The following is a 7,968-nucleotide window of genomic DNA, read 5'->3' on the forward strand; positions in this document are numbered from 1 at the left end:
CAGATAGATATGTACAATACACAATACTAGTCACATACATTGTAACAAATATTAAACAAATGGCATGTAAATGTATCTAGCGTGGTTTTTAACTCGAGAGAAAGGCTGTAAGGGGACCGTGTGGGTGAACATCGTGCCAAATAGCGGTTTACTCACTTAGAAAAGATGTGTGGGGGTTATAACTGAAATCGCTATACGGAAGTGACTAAATAAATATAATACGGACGTTGAAGAGTAAATGAGCAAACTGGAGGGGACTACGGAGGCTAATATCAAGATCTTACCGGAGCTGAGACCGTCGGTTCACTCAGGTGCCTTCCATGAGTGTGCTGCTAGTTCGAAACTCGCTGTGTGGTGTGGTATTTAAACGTGAATGACGTGCTACTAAAGGTGAAAAGCGGACTGCTAAAGTGTGCGTGTGGGAGAAAAAAAGTTCCTAAAAGAGAATTAAATTAGGCTCTCATGGCGTGCTGTTTTTGTGGTATGTAATATCAAACGTTTACCAACAGTCTGTATAGTGGATACAGTTAATCAGTTCTAAGACATTGTCAATCAATGAGAAAACGGCAGCCTTCCGATATGGTACCCAAGGCTAATATCGCAGTCAGTATGGTCTGTTTAGGTTGAATGTTTATAAATAACAAGAAAATTCGACCCTGTCATTCATTCCGTGCGGTTGTAGAGAGTTCAAATTGTAAATCCAATGATTTTCTCTTTGCAGTAATGCTGTACGGTTATCAATTCCTTCCCGTTTTTGCACTACCTCTAAAATGCAAGCTTTTAATTGGCTGTTGTGGTGTTGAGCTTCAATAAAGTGATGAGCTACCATTGATTTGGTTTGTTTGGTTCTTATATTGCTTTTGTGTTCATTCAATCGAACTTTTAGTTTGCGTTCTGTTTGTCCGACATAGACTTTTCCGCATGGGCATTTTAACATGTAGATGATATTTGAAGTATCACATGTAGCTGTCACCTGTAGTTTGATTTTATGTCCTTTCGTGGGGTGCATGATGTACGTCCCCTTAATGATGTTGTGACAGTTGCTGCAATTTAAACATGGTATCGTGCCTTTGTAGGTAGCTTGTTGAGACTTTGTGGGTGAGTATTTAATGAGCTCTCCGATGTTTTTGCCTCGTGTGTAAGCAAATATCGGTTCACGGATGAAGGTGTTTTTGAAATCCTGCTCTAGTTGTAACAATGGCCAGTGTTTTTTAACAGCCTTTTTCAAGTGTTGGCTCATGGTAGAAAATGTGCTAACGCATGTGATTCTTTCAGCAGTAGTTTTGGGTCTTGTCAAAAGTAGTTGTTGTCTTGAGAAGTTGCTGACACGTTCTTTAGCTTCTGTTAGTATATGTTCTGGGTATCCTCTCTGTCTAAATCGCTGTAACATGTCTTCTTGTTGTTTGGTGGATTCAGCACAGTCTGAGACAATCCTTTTTACCCTCATTAATTGAGAATACGGTAGATGTTGTTTGAGCGGTTGGGGATGGAAGCTGTCATATGTTAAGGTGTTGTTTCTGTCTGAAGATTTTCTGTACAGGTTGGTTTCGAACCCTCTCACAGTTTTAGTCACTTTTACATCCAGGAAGTTGATCGTATGTTCGCTGATCTCATGGGTAAATTGGATCCTGTCATCAATAAGGTTAAGTAGTTGGATTTGAACTTCGAGTTCTTCATGGGTTCCTTTCCATAATAGGAAGATGTCATCAATGAATCTTAGGTACAACGGTGTCTGATTCTTCCAGGGTTGAGTGTTTAGGATGTATTCTTCTTCAAAGGAGTTCATAAAGATATTGGCATACGCGGGCGCTGCACAGTTGCCCATCGAAGTGCCAGTCTTCTGTAAATACCATGTGTCTTGCCACTGGAAGTAGGAGTGTAGAAGAGTGAAATCTAGGAGTTCCATCAAGAAGATCTTCATGCCTTCGTCATAATCTGTATTTAAAAGGGCCTTTTCAACTGCTTCAATCCCTGCTTGATGTGGGATCGATGTGTATAGAGATTTAACATCAATTGTACACAATAATAGGGTTTCCTCTTCCGTGATGTTTGTGAGATTGAGTTTATTGAGGAAATCTGTAGTGTCTTTGAGGAAGGATGTCATTTTGAGAACACATGGTTGAAGGTAAGTGTCCAAAAATTTACCAACGGGTTCATGTATACTCCCACGTGTCGAGACTATAGGGCGACAGGGGGGGTGAATGGGGTCTTTGTGTATTTTTGGTACCATGTAGAACTTAGGGCTCCTGGGTTGTGGTTGCGTGAGGTACTTCTTTACTTTTTCATTGATGATGCCCCCATCAAAGGCTCTTTGAATGATGTTTGTGAGGATTAGTTTGAACTCCTCAGTGGGATTTGAAGTCAGTTCCATGTAGGTGTTCTCGTCTTTTAGATGGGTTTCAACTTGTTCTTGATAGTAGGTGGTATTTAGGATTACAAGGGCTCCCCCTTTATCGGCCTTTTGGCAGATGATCTTGGAATTGTTGGATATAGATCTTAGGGTAGCAAACTCTTTGGTGTTTAAGTTTCGACGTCGCGGTCTTTTTTGAAAGTTGATTTTAGCTAGGTCTTGTTTAACCAATTGTTCAAATAAGTCGATGGTTTTGTGACTAATGGGGGCTACATATGTGCTGATAGCTCTCAGTCCTTTTAGTGGATCTTCAATCTCTGTGGTTGGTGTGACAATGATGTTTTCGAAAAAATGCCGTAGGCGTATCTTTCTCATAAGTTTGTAAAGACTGATATGCGATTCTAGAAGATTAGATTGTGTGGTTGGCACAAACGAAGTTCCCTTTTGCAGTGTTTTAAGTTCAAACTCGTTGAAGTGGTGATCCGATATGTTGATCACCAAACTTTCTTTTGGGTGCCTTTCTTGTGTTTGTCTCTTTTGGCTGCTGTGACATTCCTCGTTTGTGGTGTTTCTTTCCCTTTTGTTTTGTCCTTTTCTTTTTGCCCACCTGGGTCGTCCTGTTCTTCGCGGCCTGCGTCTAAAAAAGGCGTTTCTTGTGAGGTTGAAGCTGATGTCTCTGGTGTGATTGAGGATGTCTGGTGTGATCTTGTCGTGGTTTCGTTCTCAGAGGATGAGGTATCGGTTTGAGGAGTGTATGGGCGGTTTTGTCGTCTTCTAGCATAGATATCAGCCCACGTGTAGACTTCCCCCATTTTGTAGTCCACCGTGTCTCTACGGTATTTGCGGATTTTTCTTTCATTGACCTCTTGTGTGTGTTTGGCAAGCTGGTTATTGATGTCATCCAGTACTTTCGTGAGTTCTTCAGTGGACATGGTTTTGTCTAACTCATTTTTTATTGTTGAAATTTCTTGGTTTAATTCTTCCAATATATTTGACAATTCCTCGATGATGAGGAGGATCAAATCCAAGGAACACTTATTTAAAATGGCATACCACCTTTCTGTGAATTTCTGTGCGTTCTTGCATAATGAGGGTTTTAGGGATATTCTCAGGCCTCTAGGAATTCTTTGTGCTTTGTGATATCGTATCATCATGCTGGCATGTAGTCGTTGATTGATAACTTTTCTGGATAGGTAGAGTAGTTGCTTGATGTTCTGTTCTTTACTGCGGCTAGTAGTGTGTACTGTGGTTTCCTCTTGTATCAATGCGTAAATTCTGGAAATTTCTTCATTGGCGAAAGCAAAAGTTTCCGCCCTCGATTCTGTGAGGTTTGTTATCTCGTCATATGACATAGTTTTAACTTGCGTGCTACAATTGTGGAGCAGGAAAATTAGACGAAACTAGTCAGCATTACTGCAAAGAGAAAATCATTGGATTTACAATTTGAACTCTCTACAACCGCACGGAATGAATGACAGGGTCGAATTTTCTTGTTATTTATAAACATTCAACCTAAACAGACCATACTGACTGCGATATTAGCCTTGGGTACCATATCGGAAGGCTGCCGTTTTCTCATTGATTGACAATGTCTTAGAACTGATTAACTGTATCCACTATACAGACTGTTGGTAAACGTTTGATATTACATACCACAAAAACAGCACGCCATGAGAGCCTAATTTAATTCTCTTTTAGGAACTTTTTTTTTTCTCCCACACGCACACTTTAGCAGTCCGCTTTTCACCTTTAGTAGCACGTCATTCACGTTTAAATACCACACCACACAGCGAGTTTCGAACTAGCAGCACACTCATGGAAGGCACCTGAGTGAACCGACGGTCTCAGCTCCGGTAAGATCTTGATATTAGCCTCCGTAGTCCCCTCCAGTTTGCTCATTTACTCTTCAACGTCCGTATTATATTTATTTAGTCACTTCCGTATAGCGATTTCAGTTATAACCCCCACACATCTTTTCTAAGTGAGTAAACCGCTATTTGGCACGATGTTCTCCCACACGGTCCCCTTACAGCCTTTCTCTCGAGTTAAAAACCACGCTAGATACATTTACATGCCATTTGTTTAATATTTGTTACAATGTATGTGACTAGTATTGTGTATTGTACATATCTATCTGGTATCACTACAGACAGTTTAAATCTTTTGTTTTAGATGTTCACTGATGAAGGCAGTTTGCCGAAATGCATTGGAACACTGATTGAGACAACTTTGTGAAATTAACATGTTGCATTTTGGGAAATGAAGTTTTCCAACGGATTAATGAAAAATCAAGTGCAAAATTAAAAAACTTTCAACTACATAATTGAGCAAATTATTCATTGACAACCACGAAAACATTTGTTACTCCAGTCCAGTGCCCGGGGATACACCCCACAGGGGTGGGGTCGTTACCTATTGTTTGATTTTCACACACTCTCTGGCAGGGAGTGATACCCTGGAGCACGGCACAGATTTTTGAAAATTCTTCTAACCACAGCAGTGCACAATTGACCATAACTAGTTTCGTCTAATTTTCCTGCTCCACAATTGTAGCACGCACGTTAAAACTATGTCATATGACGAGATAACAAACCTCACAGAATCGAGGGCGGAAACCTTTGCTTTCGCCAATGAAGAAATTTCCAGAATTTACGCATTGATACAAGAGGAAACCACAGTACACACTACTAGCCGCAGTAAAGAACAGAACATCAAGCAACTACTCTACCTATCCAGAAAAGTTATCAATCAACGACTACATGCCAGCACGATGATACGATATCACAAAGCACAAAGAATTCCTAGAGGCCTGAGAATATCCCTAAAACCCTCATTATGCAAGAACGCACAGAAATTCACAGAAAGGTGGTATGCCATTTTAAATAAGTATTCCTTGGATTTGATCCTCCTCATCATCGAGGAATTGTCAAATATATTGGAAGAATTAAACCAAGAAATTTCAACAATAAAAAATGAGTTAGACAAAACCATGTCCACTGAAGAACTCACGAAAGTACTGGATGACATCAATAACCAGCTTGCCAAACACACACAAGAGGTCAATGAAAGAAAAATCCGCAAATACCGTAGAGACACGGTGGACTACAAAATGGGGGAAGTCTACACGTGGGCTGATATCTATGCTAGAAGACGACAAAACCGCCCATACACTCCTCAAACCGATACCTCATCCTCTGAGAACGAAACCACGACAAGATCACACCAGACATCCTCAATCACACCAGAGACATCAGCTTCAACCTCACAAGAAACGCCTTTTTTAGACGCAGGCCGCGAAGAACAGGACGACCCAGGCGGGCAAAAAGAAAAGGACAAAACAAAAGGGAAAGAAACACCACAAACGAGGAATGTCACAGCAGCCAAAAGAGACAAACACAAGAAAGGCACCCAATAGAAAGTTTGGTGATCAACATATCGGATCACCACTTCAACGAGTTTGAACTTAAAACACTGCAAAAGGGAACTTCGTTTGTGCCAACCACACAATCTAATCTTCTAGAATCGCATATCAGTCTTTACAAACTTATGAGAAAGATACGCCTACGGCATTTTTTCGAAAACATCATTGTCACACCAACCACAGAGATTGAAGATCCACTAAAAGGACTGAGAGCTATCAGCACATATGTAGCCCCCATTAGTCACAAAACCATCGACTTATTTGAACAATTGGTTAAACAAGACCTAGCTAAAATCAAATTTCAAAAAAGACCGCGACGTCGAAACTTAAACACCAAAGAGTTTGCTACCCTAAGATCTATATCCAACAATTCCAAGATCATCTGCCAAAAGGCCGATAAAGGGGGAGCCCTTGTAATCCTAAATACCACCTACTATCAAGAACAAGTTGAAACCCATCTAAAAGACGAGAACACCTACATGGAACTGACTTCAAATCCCACTGAGGAGTTCAAACTAATCCTCACAAACATCATTCAAAGAGCCTTTGATGGGGGCATCATCAATGAAAAAGTAAAGAAGTACCTCACGCAACCACAACCCAGGAGCCCTAAGTTCTACATGGTACCAAAAATACACAAAGACCCCATTCACCCCCCCTGTCGCCCTATAGTCTCGACACGTGGGAGTATACATGAACCCGTTGGTAAATTTTTGGACACTTACCTTCAACCATGTGTTCTCAAAATGACATTCTTCCTCAAAGACACTACAGATTTCCTCAATAAACTCAATCTCACAAACATCACGGAAGAGGAAACCCTATTATTGTGTACAATTGATGTTAAATCTCTATACACATCGATCCCACATCAAGCAGGGATTGAAGCAGTTGAAAAGGCCCTTTTAAATACAGATTATGACGAAGGCATGAAGATCTTCTTGATGGAACTCCTAGATTTCACTCTTCTACACTCCTACTTCCAGTGGCAAGACACATGGTATTTACAGAAGACTGGCACTTCGATGGGCAACTGTGCAGCGCCCGCGTATGCCAATATCTTTATGAACTCCTTTGAAGAAGAATACATCCTAAACACTCAACCCTGGAAGAATCAGACACCGTTGTACCTAAGATTCATTGATGACATCTTCCTATTATGGAAAGGAACCCATGAAGAACTCGAAGATCAAATCCAACTACTTAACCTTATTGATGACAGGATCCAATTTACCCATGAGATCAGCGAACATACGATCAACTTCCTGGATGTAAAAGTGACTAAAACTGTGAGAGGGTTCGAAACCAACCTGTACAGAAAATCTTCAGACAGAAACAACACCTTAACATATGACAGCTTCCATCCCCAACCGCTCAAACAACATCTACCGTATTCTCAATTAATGAGGGTAAAAAGGATTGTCTCAGACTGTGCTGAATCCACCAAACAACAAGGAGACATGTTACAGCGATTTAGACAGAGAGGATACCCAGAACATATACTAACAGAAGCTAAAGAACGTGTCAGCAACTTCTCAAGACAACAACTACTTTTGACAAGACCCAAAACTACTGCTGAAAGAATCACATGCGTTAGCACATTTTCTACCATGAGCCAACACTTGAAAAAGGCTGTTAAAAAACACTGGCCATTGTTACAACTAGAGCAGGATTTCAAAAACACCTTCATCCGTGAACCGATATTTGCTTACACACGAGGCAAAAACATCGGAGAGCTCATTAAATACTCACCCACAAAGTCTCAACAAGCTACCTACAAAGGCACGATACCATGTTTAAATTGCAGCAACTGTCACAACATCATTAAGGGGACGTACATCATGCACCCCATGAAAGGACATACAATCAAACTACAGGTGACAGCTACATGTGATACTTCAAATATCATCTACATGTTAAAATGCCCATGCGGAAAAGTCTATGTCGGACAAACAGAACGCAAACTAAAAGTTCGATTGAATGAACACAAAAGCAATATAAGAACCAAACAAACCAAATCAATGGTAGCTCATCACTTTATTGAAGCTCAACACCACAACAGCCAATTAAAAGCTTGCATTTTAGAGGTAGTGCAAAAACGGGAAGGAATTGATAACCGTACAGCATTACTGCAAAGAGAAAATCATTGGATTTACAATTTGAACTCTCTACAACCGCACGGAATGAATGACAGGGT

Source organism: Triturus cristatus, chromosome 2_2 (assembly GCF_964204655.1).
Source record: "Triturus cristatus chromosome 2_2, aTriCri1.1, whole genome shotgun sequence".
Lineage (NCBI taxonomy): Eukaryota > Metazoa > Chordata > Amphibia > Caudata > Salamandridae > Triturus > Triturus cristatus.